Here is a 13323-nt window from a genome sequence, read left to right as displayed (position 1 = left end):
CTTCGGAGCAGCTAAATGTTTTCTCTGTTTATCACTTTTATTAGGGTTTCTAGGTGTAAGGGTTAGTTTTTGTTAGGGTTTTTAGTGTAAGGGTTAGATATTTATAAGTTTTTTCTAAGTAGTCGAGTGGGGGGTGGACTGCGCAGGCGCGGCGCTGGCAGTTTAAAAAGGAGAGAAAAACAACGGAGGACTCGGGCTTCGGTTCGGAGGACTTCGGAGCAGCGAAGTGTTTTCACTGTTTATCACTTTTATTAGGGTTATTAGGTGTGAGGGTTAGTTTTTGTTAGGGCTTTTAGTGTAAGGGTTAGATTTTTATAAGTTTTAACTAAGTAGTCGAGTGGGGGCCGGACTGAGCAGGGTTTTTAGTGTAAGGGTTAGATTTTTAAATTTTTTTCTAAGTAGTCGAGTAGAGGCTGGACTGCGCAGGCGCGGCGCGGGCAGCTTAAAAAGGAGAGAAAAAACCCTTCGGAGGACTCGGGCTTCGGTTCGGAGGACTTCCGAGCAGCTAAGTATTTTCTGTTTATCACTTTTATTAGGGTTTTTAGGTGTAAGGGTTAGTTTTTCGTTCGGGTTTTTAGTGTAAGGGTTGGATTGTTATAAGTTTTTGCTAACTAGCCGAGTGGGGTCTGGACTGCGCAGGAGCGGCGCGGGCAGCTTAAAAAGGAGAGGAAAAAACTTCGGAGGTCTCGGTATTTGGTTCGGAGGACTTCGGAGCAGCTAAATGTTTTCTCTGTTTATCACTTTTATTAGGGTTTCTAGGTGTAAGGGTTAGTTTTTGTTAGGGTTTTTAGTGTAAGGGTTAGATATTTATAAGTTTTTTCTAAGTAGTCGAGTGGGGGGTGGACTGCGCAGGCGCGGCGCTGGCAGTTTAAAAAGGAGAGAAAAACAACGGAGGACTCGGGCTTCGGTTCGGAGGACTTCGGAGCAGCGAAGTGTTTTCACTGTTTATCACTTTTATTAGGGTTATTAGGTGTGAGGGTTAGTTTTTGTTAGGGCTTTTAGTGTAAGGGTTAGATTTTTATAAGTTTTTTCTAAGTAGTCGAGTGGGGGCCGGACTGAGCAGGGTTTTTAGTGTAAGGGTTAGATTTTTAAATTTTTTTCTAAGTAGTCGAGTAGAGGCTGGACTGCGCAGGCGCGGCGCGGGCAGCTTAAAAAGGAGAGAAAAAACCCTTCGGAGGACTCGGGCTTCGGTTCGGAGGACTTCCGAGCAGCTAAGTATTTTCTGTTTATCACTTTTATTAGGGTTTTTAGGTGTAAGGGTTAGTTTTTCGTTCGGGTTTTTAGTGTAAGGGTTGGATTGTTATAAGTTTTTGCTAACTAGCCGAGTGGGGTCTGGACTGCGCAGGAGCGGCGCGGGCAGCTTAAAAAGGAGAGGAAAAAACTTCGGAGGTCTCGGTATTTGGTTCGGAGGACTTCGGAGCAGCTAAATGTTTTCTCTGTTTATCACTTGTAATATGGTTTTTAGGGTTAAGGGTTAGTTTTTGTTAGGGTTTTTAGTGTAAGGGTTAGATTTTTATAACTTTTTTCTAAGTAGTCGAGTGGGAGCTGGACTGCGCAGGCACGGCGCGGGCAGCTTAAAAATGAGAGAAATAAACCTTCGGAGTCCTCGGGCTTCGGGGCGGGGGACTTCGGAGCAGCTAAATGTTTTCTCTGTTCATCACTTTTATTAGGGTTTTTAGGTGTAAGGGTTAGTTTTTGTTAGGGTTTTTAGTGCAAGGGTTAGATTTTTATTACTTTTTTCTAAGGAGTCGAGTGGGAGCTGGACTGCGCAGGCACGGCGCGGTCAGCTTAAAAAGCAAACAGCCTGTAGAGCGGTCAGCGTTGGAGAGGGCAGCTGAGTGAGTGGCAGCAGAGTGTTCTGGTCTTTGGCTCAAGGGGCTTCGGCCTTCAGGTGCAAGGAGGGTAAGCAGCTGGTAAGTAGGTAAAGGCAAGGTTTACCTGTTGTTCATTATAGATTTGTAGGTGGGACTAACTGGGGAAAAAAGAAAGGTAGTCAGATGGAGGACAGGGTGGTGTGCTGCAGCTGTTTGATGTGGGAACTCGTGGACCTTGCTGCGGTCCAAGATGGCCACATCTGCAGTAACCGCTTGAGGCTGGACGAACTTCGGCTCAGAGTTGATGAGCTGGATTCGCAGCTACAAACACTACGCAGCATAAGGGAGGGAGAGAGTTATATAGACACGGTGCATCAGGTGACAGTCACCCCCCTTACAGCAGGTACCTATGAGGTTCAGGAGGCAGATAGAGTGGTGACTGTCAGTGGACGGAAGAGGAAGAAGAACTCACGCATGCAGACAGAGCAGAGAACCCCGGAGGCTGTTCCCCTCAGTAACAAGTTTTCTGCCTTGGAATCTGTTGAGGGGGAAGACCTGCAGGGGCTAGCTACAGTCACCAGGTCTCTGGCACTGGGACTGGTACTGCTGCTCAGAAGGGAAGGGTGGGAAAGAGTCATGCGGTAGTGACAGGGGACTCGATAGTCAGGGAAACAGATAGGAGGTTCTGTGGCAGTGAGCATGAATCCCGGATGGTATGTTGTCTCCCAAGTGCCAGGGTCCGGGATATCACTGATCAGGTCCACAGGATTCTTGAGCGTGAGGGAGAGCAGCCAGAAGTTGTGGTCCATGTTGGCACCAACGACAGAGGTAGGAAGGGGGATGAGGTCCTGAAGAGTGAGTTCAGGGAGATAGACAGAAAATTGAGGAACAGGACCTCAAGGGTAACAATCTCGAGATTGCTGCCAGTACCACGTGATAGCGAAGGCAGGAATAGGAGGACGTGGCAGATAAATGCGTGGCTGAGAGGCTGGTGCAGGAGGGAGGGTTTTAGATTTCTGGATCATTGGGATGTCTTCTCGGGAAGGTGGGACCTGTACAGAGAGGACGAGTTACACCCGAACCAGAAGGGGGCCAATATCCTTGCGGCGAGATTTGCTAGGGTAGTTCGGGAGGGTTTAAACTAGTTTGTGAGGGGGAAGGGAACCGGAGGAGTAGGTCAGAGGAAGAAGGGAATGGGGAAAAGTTAGATCAAACAGGTAGAGAGGATTTGGGGAAGGAGAAGCAGAATACAGGCTATAAAAGTAGTAAGGTAGATGGACTGAAGTGTGTTCACTTAAATGCAAGAAGTGTCAGGAATCAGAGGGCTGAACTGAGGGCTTGGATAAGTATGGGGGACTATGATATCGTTGCTTTTACTGAGACGTGTCTGACGTCAGGAGAGGAGTGGATATTGAATATTCCTGGTTTTCGGTGTTTTAAGAGGGATAGAGAAGGAGGAGAAGAGGGGGAGGGGTGGCGATACTGGTCAGGGACACTATTACGGCTGTGCAAAAGATGGATGTTGTTGAAGGATCATCTGTAGAGTCTCTATGGGTGGAATTAAGGAACAAGAAAGGAGCAGTTACTCTACTAGGAGTATTCTATAGGCACCCCCGTAGCAGTAGAGATATAGAGGAGCAGCTTGGTAGGCAGTGTTTGGAGAGAAGAAAAAATAACGGAGTTGCTATAATGAGAGACTTCAGCTTCCCAGATATAGACTGGAACCTGTTTCAAATCCAAAGGTTTAGATGGGACGGAATTTCTTAATTGTGTCCAGGAGGGATTCCTGACACAGTATGTTGACAGGCCGACTAGAGGGGATGCCTTGTTATATCTAATTTTAGGAAATGAACCGGGACAGGTGAAGGATCAATGGTGGGTGAGCATTTGGCGTACAGTGACCATTGCTCCATAACCTTTAAAATTGTCATGGACAGGGACAGGTGAAGAGAGGACAAGAGGTTTTTCAATTGGGGTAGGGCGAACTATCAGACTATAAGAAGGGAACTTGGGAGTGTAAATTGGGCTGTCCTTTTTGAAGGAAAATGTACCATGGAGATGTGGTCAATGTTCAAGGATCTTATGCAGAATGTTAGGGATGCCCGGTGAGGCAGAGAAGGAATGGCAGGGTGTAAGAACCGTGGGTGACGAGAGAGGTGGAACGACTTGTTAGGGAGAAGAAGGTAGCATACGTGAGGTATAAGCAGCAAGGTTCAGACAGGGCCCGTGAGGAATATAGGGAAGCGAGGAAGGAACTTAAGAAAGGGCTGAGGAGAGCTAGAAGGGGACATGAAAAGGCGTTGGCTAGTAGGGTTAAGGAAAATCCCAAGGCCTTTTTCAAGTACGTGAAGGGTAGGAGGATGGCTAGGGTAAAGGTAGGTCCGATTAGGGACAAAGGTGGGAGAATTTGCCTGGAGGCGGCGAAGTGGGAGAAGTTCTCAGTGAGTACTTCTCTTCGGTATTCACCAGGGAGAGGGGTCTTGATGACGCGGAAGGGAGTGCTGGTAGGTGTAATGTTCTCGAGGTTGTAGATATCAAGGGAGAGGATCTGTTGAAGTTGTTAAATAATATTAAGACAGATAAATCTCCGCGGCCTGACTGGATTTTCCCCAGGCTGCTTCGAGAGGCTAGGGAAGAGATTGCTGAACCGCTGGTAAGGATCTTTGAGTCCTAGTTGTCCACGGGGATGGTGCCAGAGGATTGGAGGGTTGCGAATGTTGTCCCATTGTTCACCAAAGGTAATAAGGATAGGCCAGGATATTATAGACCCGTCAGTCTCATGTCTGTGGTGGGTAAGCTGTTAGAAAGGATTCTAAGGATAGGATTTATGAACACCTAGAGAATCATGGTCTGATTAGGGACAGCCAGCATGGCTTTGTGAAGGGAAGATCTTGCCTCACAAGCCTGATAGAGTTCTTTGAGGAGGTGACTAGGAAGATTGATGAGGGCAGTGCGGTGGATGTGGTTTACATGGATTTTAGTAAGGCGTTTGATAAGGTTTCTCATGGTAGGCTTCTTCAGAAGGTCAGAGGCCAAGGGATCCAGAGAACCTTGGCTGTGTGGATTAGGAATTGGCTTCCGTGTAGAAAGCAGAGGTTTGTGGTGGAAGGAGTGCCCTCGGATTGGAAGGCAATGACTATTGGTGTCCCGCAGGGATCGGTTCTGGGACCTCTACTTTTGTGATATTTATAGAAGACTTAGATGGGGGGGTGGAGGGCTGGGTTAGTAGGTTTGCGGACGACACTAAGATCGGCTGTGTTGTGGATAGTGTGGAGGGCTCTCGGAGCTTACAGAGGGATATTGATAGGTTGCAGAGCTGGGCTGAGACGTTGCAGATGGAGTTCAATCCGGAGAAGTGTGAGGTGGTACACTTTGGAAGAACAAACTACAGGGCAGAGTACTGGGTGAATGGCGAGGTACTTGGCAGTGTGGAGGAGCAGAGGGATCTGGGGGTTCATATTCATAGTTCATTGAAAGTTTCCTCACAGGTGGAAAGAGCAGTTAAGAAGGCCAATGGGATGTTGGCTTTCGTAAGTCGCGGGATTGAGTTTAAGAGCCGCGAGGTGATGATGCAGCTTTACAAAACTCTGGTTCGGCCACACTTAGAGTACTGTGTTCAGTTCTAGTCGCCTCATTATAGGAAGGATGTGGAGCAGTTGGAGAGGGTGTAGAGGAGATTTATCAGGATACTGCCTGGATTAGAGAGTATTGAATATGAGGAGAGACTTAAGGTGCGAGGGCTTTATTCACTGGAAAGGAGGAGGATGAGAGGAGACATGATAGAGGTATATAAAATACTGAGAGGAATTGATAGAGTTGACAGTCATCGCCTCCTTCCCAGAGCACCAATGATCAAGACGAGAGGGTGTGGCTTTAAGTTTATGGGTGGGAGCTTCAGGGGAGATGTCGGGGGAGGTTTTCCACCCAGAGAGTGGTTGGTGCATGGAATGCACTGCCTGGGGTGGTGGTGGAGGTAGATACATTGAACAGGTTCAAGAGCTTGTTGGATGGGCATATGGAGGAGTGTGGGATGGGGGAATATGCGGGAGGAAGGGGTTAGGTAGTGTGAGGGTGGTTTGATGGAGGCACAACATGGTGGGCCGAATGGCCTGTTTTGTGCTGTATGTTTCTATGGTTCTATGGTTCTATGGATGCCAGTCGATGTTTGGGAAATTAAAATCCCGCATCACAACAACTCTGTTCTTCTCACACCTTTCCAGGATCTGCTTCCCTATCTGCTCCTCAATAACCCTTTTACTATTGGGCGGCCTATAAAAAACACCCAGCACAGTTATCGACCCCTTCCTGTTCCTAACCTCCACCCACAGAGACTCCGTATACGATCCTTGCACAACGGCCACCTTTTCCGCAGCCGTGACACCATCTCTGATCAACAGCGCCACTCGCCCACCTCTAAAACCCGGCACTTGAATCAACCATTCCAGCTCCGGAGCCATCCAAGTCTCCGTAATTGCCACCACATCATAGCTCCAAGTATCGATCCAAGCTCTAAGTTCATCCACCTTGTTCACAACACTCCTTGCATTAAAATAGACACATCTCAAGCCTGTCTGAACACGTCCCTTCTCCATCACCTGCCTATGGTACTTTCTCCTAGCCTCCTCTAGTTGAGAGCCAAACACCTCTTCCCCAGTCTCTCCAGTTCGGATCCCAGCCCCCAACAGTTCTGGTTTGTACTCACCCAGTAGCCTGAGCAAACCTCCCCGCCAGTATTTTGGTCCCCCTGGGATTCAAGTGCAACACGTCCTCTTTGAACAGGTCACACCTGCCCCAGGAGAAGTCCCAATGAGCCAGAAAACTGAATCCCTGCTCCTTACTTCAATCCCTCAACCACCCATTTAACTTCCTCCTCATTCTGTTCCTATACCCACTGTCGCTTAGCACAGGCCGTAATCCAGATATTACTACCTTTGAGGTCCTGTTTCTCAACTTCCTTCTCTGTAGTCTCTTCTCAGGACCTCATTCCTTTCCCTACCTAGGTCGTCAGAACCAACATGTACCACGACCTCTGGTTGTTCTCCCTCCCCCTTCAGGATATCTTGGACGCGATCTGAAACATACCGGACCCTGGCACCTCGGTGGCAAACTACCTTCTGCGTTTCCTTCCTTCGTCCACAGAATCGCTTATCTGCCCACCTAACTATGGAATCCCATATCACTAATGCCCTCCTCACTCCTTCCGTACCCATCTGAGCCACAGGTCCATGCTCTGTGCCAGAGATACAGCCACTGTTGCTTCCCCCAGGTCGGCTGTCTCCCCCAACAGTACTCAAGCAGGAGTACTTATTGTCAAGGGGTACAGCCACAGGGGTAGTCATTAGTACCTGACTCTTCCCCTTCCCCTTTCCCTTCCCCCTCCTGACTATGACCTAATTTCCTGATTCCGATGGTCCCGGCGTGACCACCTGCTTATAATTCCTCTCTATCACATCCTCATTCTCCTTGACCAGACGAAGGTCATCGATCTGCATCTCCAGTTCCCTAATATGGTCCCTCAGGAGCTGCAGCTCGACACACCGGGTGCATATGTATCCCTCCCGGTGGCAGAGACACTCCGGGCACTCCCACATCTTACACCGAGTACAGGAAACTGCACTCATACTCCTTCCTTTACTCAAGTCCCCTATCTTTCCTCGCCCCTTTATGCCGAAGCCCCTTGAGCCAAAGCCCAGAACACTCTGCACCACTCACCCCACTGCCCGCTCCGACGTTACCCGTTGGATATGGCGGTTGGCTTTTTAAACTGCCTGCGCCGCACCTGCGCAGTCCTGCCCATACGGTACCACTTAAAACTTTTACAACCTTAAGAAAAGTTCCTTATTAAAGCACTAACCCTAGTATGTTATCACCCTATTGATTACTCTTTTTTTTAAAGAGAATTCATCGGAAGAGATTTCTAGTCTTATCGTTTGGGATACTTGCAAAGTCTTTTCGAGGTCAAAATATTTCTTCTACGGCAAGCATTAGGGAAAAAAAGGCTAACAGAGAAAGAGTCGATCTAGTAGTTCCAGACAAAAAATACGTTTTGGATCGAGTTCTGGCTTTATATAAAAGGCGAGTTGAAATTAAAGCTAAATATGATCTTCTTTTAACATACCCATTGAAAGCCAACTTTTAAAAAGTAGAAGTCAATTTTATATTCATGGAGATAAAACAGAAATTACTGGTTAATCTCCAGAGCCAGACGGCAAATTAAAGAAATTTGGAAAGCCAATGGTGAGAGGAAAACTGATCTTTTAGAAATAAATAATACTTTGAGAGAATTCTATTCTAAACTTTACAGTTCTAATTTTCCTAAACATAATGTTGAATCCTCCGTACCTGCTATGCTTTCTTTACTTTCTTGCTTTAGTCATTTTTCAGGCTACAAATTGTCCTTACACAAGAGTGAACTTTACCTCTGAATAACCTGGTAGCATTTGATATTAGCCTTCCTTTTAAAATTGTAAGAAAACATTTTACCTATCTGGGGGTGTCAATTACTAAATATTATAAACATTTATTGAAAGAAAACTCATTCACCTTACTGAATGATGTGAATTGGGTTTTATCAAGTTGGTCTCCCCTTTCTATATCATCGATTGGGCGAATTAATGCTATTAAAATGAATACTTTACCTAAATTTATATATCTCTTTCAGGCTTTTCCTGATTTTATTCCTTAGTCTTCCTTTGAATCTCTTGAGTCAATTATATCTTCCGACATATGGAATAATAAACATCCTATACAAAATGAAGTTCACCTTCAGAAGGTTAAAAAGAATGGCGGTCTACCCTCACCTAATTTTAGATTTCATTACTGGGCAGTCAATATAGGAAATCTTACGTTTTCGTTACATTACATTAATCAAGAGGCTTGTCCAGTATGGGTTTCTTCGGAAGTTAACACTGTTAAAAAAATGTCTATTATTTCTCTGTTTGGTTCTTCACTTCCAATCTCATTAAGTAAACTAACAGATAATTTAGTAGTTAAACATGTTTTGAGGATTTGGTTACAATTTAGAAAATATTTTGGTTTATTGAGTTTTTCTTTGTCTAGTCCCATTTTCTCTATGATTTTTAAACCTTCTATGACTGATGTAGATTTTAAAGAGTGGGACAATTTAGGTATTACTTATTTTCTTGGATCTGTTTGTTGTAGGAAACATTACTTCGTTTGAACAATTGTCTACCAAGTATAATTTACCAAAACTCATTTTTTCTGATATCTACATATTAGAGGTTTTCTTCGATCTCAATCACATTCTTTTCCTTTGAGTCCTGCTAAAAATTTATTCGATGTAATTTTTAATTTGGAAGCCTTTCATGATGGGTAAATAACTAATAATTATGACAGATCACTGAGAATGAGCAAGGCCCACTAGATAAAATTTAAAACGCTTGGGAACAAGATTCGCAGATATCAATTTCTGCGGAAACTTGGAATGAATTTTTCAAATTGGTTAACACTTGGTCATTATGTGCTTGTCATTCTTTCCTTCAATTGAAAGTGGTCCATAGAGCTCATTTGTCTAAAGATGATCTAGTTTTTATTCCGATATATCACCGATATATAATAACAGAGTGGCTTCTTTAATTCACATGTTCTGGACGTGTCAGAGTCTTTAGCAATATTGGACAGAGGTCTTTCATACTTTTTCTGTACTTTTCAAAATAAATTTTAAACTTAATCATTTGACTGCATTATTTGGGATCGTTGAGAAACATATATAACTTTGAAGATTTCTGATTTACACATTCTGGCATTTATTTCTTTTGTGGCCAGGAGATCTGTATTGCTTAAATGGAAGGAAGTTACTCTGCCTACTCATGCTCAATGGTTAAGAGATGTTACGTCATACCAGAATCCAGAGAAGATTCGTTGTTCAGTTTTTGCATCTAACTTAGACTTTCAAACCTTGTGGGGACATTTTTTGAATTATTTTCAAAATCTCTGATTTGGTGACTGAAACGCAGATATTGTGTGGCATTGTTGCGTTTTTAAGGGTATTTCCTTGTTTTTTTTCCCATCAAACAGCTTCGGTTTTTGGTAGCGCGAGTCGATTCGTTTTCATAATATATTATTTCAATTTTGTTTCCTTTATTAACTAACTATTACATGTGATTATTAATGTAGAGTATTGTGATCTTAAGAATGATTTAACACAACGTATTTAGTAGTATTTTACTGTCTCTCTTGATACACGTACTCTGTATTTTTTCATGGATTTAATAAAAATATTGTAAAGAGCACTACGTACACCGTCCTGCTTTCTGAAGCCAATGACAGGCTCTTTTGTTTTCCTGACACGAAGGGAGGTTGTTGTTTGACACAATGTCACGAGGTTCTCTGTCTCGTTTGAGATCCGGCATACCACAGTGGTGTCATATGTGAACATGTAAATGGAGTTAGAGCAAAATCTACCCACACGGTTGTGAGTTTATTGGGAGTAATATAAGGGGCTGAGGACGCAACCGCGCAGCACCAGTGTTGAGGATAATCGTGGAGTAAGTTTTGCTGCATGTCCTGACTGATTGTCGTCTTCTGGTCAGGAATTCAAGGATCCAGTTTCAGAGAGAAATGCTGAATCCTCGGACTTGGCGTTCAGACATGAGTTTGTTTGGAATTATGCTATTAAAGGCGGAACTATAGTCAACAACTAGGAGTCTGAAGTTAGTGTCTTTGTTATCCAGATACTCCAGAGATGACTGCAGTGCCAGGGAGATGGCTGTGGGCCAGTTTCGGACGTAGGCGATTTGCATTATTCGAAATAGTCTGGGAGGCTGGAGTTGATGCGTACCATGACCAGCCTCTTCAAGCACTTCATGATGATGGATGTCAGAGCTACTGGGCAGTAGTCATTAAGGAACATTACTTTATTTTTCTTTGGCACCGGGACGATTGTGGTCGTCTTACAGCAGGTTGAATCTTCTCATTTGAGAAGGGAGAGGATAAAGGCATCCGAAAGTACTTCCGCCAGCTTATCCCAGCAGGTTCTGAGGACACCATCGGGGCCAGTCGCTTGACGTGGGTTCATTCTCAGGCAGACGGCTCTGACGTCTGCAACTATGACTCTGCCACGGGAATTTCATATGCCTCTCAATTTAAGGTGTCTGTTTACTTATTTTGGAACTATGACCCACACCACCCCCGCCCCCGTCTGGGCACTTTGCCACTGACATGAAATTCCCAACATCCATTTTGTCAAGTCCTTCACTATCTCACACATTTCAATGCGAACATTTCCATTCTCCTCTCCTGCAACGAATGCAGATCCAACTTATTGAGCTTCTGGTGACTGCAGAAATCTTTCTTCCCAGCAATAAGTCCAATTGATTTATTTTGAACTCCTTACAATTCCACGCCGACCTAGGACTCAACATCTCCCTCTGTAACTGGATCAATGACTTTCTGTCCAACAGACCGCAATCAGTTTGGACGTGCAGCAATACATCCAGCACGATTATTCTCAACACTGTTTCCCCACAAGGCTGCGTCCTTAGCCTTATATTATACTCCCTATACACTCATGAATGTGTGGCCAGGTTCTGCTCTAACTCCATCTATAAGTTTGCAGATGATACCCCCGTTGTAGGCCGTATCTCAAACAACGATGAGTCGGAGTACAGAAAGGAGAAAGAGAGCTTTGTGGCATGGTGTCATGACAACAACCTTTTCCTCAATGTCAACAAAACAAAAGATCTGGAGATTGACTTCAGGAAAGGGGGCGGTGTACATCAATGGTTCTGATGTCAAGATGGTTGAGAGATTCAGGTTCCTGGGAGTGAACATCACCCATAGCATCTCCTGGTCAAATCACGTAGATGCCACGTCCAACAAAGCTCACCAGTGCCTTTATGTCCTCAGGAGGCTAAAGAAATTCAGTATGTCCCTTTCACATTCACGAACTTTTATGGATGCACCATAAAAAGCATCCTATCTGGGTGCATCACGGCTTGGTATGGCAACTGCTCTGCCCACGATCGCTAGAAACTGCAGAGAGTTCTGGACAGTCCAGCGCCTCACGGGAACCAGGCTCCCTTCCTTGGACTCTGGTTTTACTTCTCGCTACCTTGGTGAAGTATCCAGCATAATCAAAGTTTCCACCAACCCGGTTCATTGCCTTTGCTGTTCTTTTCCATCAGGCAGAAGATACAGGAGCTTGAGGGCACGTACCACCAGGCTCATGGACAGCTTATATCAGTCTATTGAATGAGATACGATGAGATGGACTCTGTCCTTAGGATCTTAGGACCATATTTCTCGTCAGTTTCTCTGTAGCGGTGATACATTACTCTGCATTGTTACTGCCTTTATCTGTACTACCTCAATGCACTCTGCACTAACTCAATGTAACTGGACTATGTGACGAATTGACCTGAACGATCGGTATGCATGACAAGTTTTTCAGTGTATCTCGGTACAAGTGACAATAATAAACCAATACAATACCATCTTATTTTTTAAAAAAAAAATACGGATGTCAAAATGGTTCGCCATAGTCCAGGAGTGGTCTCGCCAACACCAGGGCAATTGTAAACTCTTGTCCCCTTAAATTGAACCCAGGCTCTCTGGTTTCTGATGTACTTGTACGAAAAAGAAAGCGTTTCCTACAAATGTTACTAAATGTTTACGAAATGTGCACTAAAATATGTCTGCCCATCTCTGCCTCTCACAGGTTTGTATCCAGCGATCCGGTCCCATCAGTCACCTCCTCTTCAAGGAAAAGAAAACAATCTTCTCCTCTGTTAATTCAAATACTCCATGGCAGGTAACATCGTGGTGGATCTCATCTGCGACTACTGCAGTGTATTGAGCCTTCCTGATCGTAAGTCGTCCAGAAATTTACGAGGTAACCTAATCTGAACAATGTTTAATATGGCTACATCATAAATTTCCAGCATTTGTATTCAATGTTCTGACCAGTAAAGGCAAATATCCCATATGTTTTGCTCACCGACGTTTCTGCCTGTGTTGGCAGCTTCCGGTATGTTTGTTTCTTTACTCCAATGTCCCACTGCCCCTCAATACTCCTGAGGCCCCTACTATTGTGTAAGAACTACCCTAACTACTCCTCCCAAAGATAATTATCACGCACCTATCAGTAATAATTTCCTTTGGCACTGCTCTGCCCATCTTACCAACTGGTCAAAAGCATCCTGTCGCCGATGGCTATCCTCCTCATGATCAACAACATCTACAATGTTGAGCCACGGCAATATACATATATTTATGTGTGCAGTTGAAATTAGTTCGGATGCTCTATCAGTTTACCTAACTACACCAATTCCAGGGTCTGGAATATGAATGTTGCACTAATTTATTCTCGATGGGCAATGGCTTTTGATTTGAGCAGCTTCATAATATTGAGAATTACGGGCCGCTCAACCGATATCAGGATTGCATTTAATTGGGATATCCGCGTTCGAGATGCTTCACGATTTGGATATAGAAAACAGAGGGACAGACAAAGACGTGTTTTTTTTTTCTTTCTGTATGAATGATCTCC

This window comes from Pristis pectinata, chromosome 37 (assembly GCF_009764475.1).
Source record: "Pristis pectinata isolate sPriPec2 chromosome 37, sPriPec2.1.pri, whole genome shotgun sequence".
Taxonomy (NCBI): domain Eukaryota; kingdom Metazoa; phylum Chordata; class Chondrichthyes; order Rhinopristiformes; family Pristidae; genus Pristis; species Pristis pectinata.
This window is presented reverse-complemented; position numbering follows the sequence as displayed.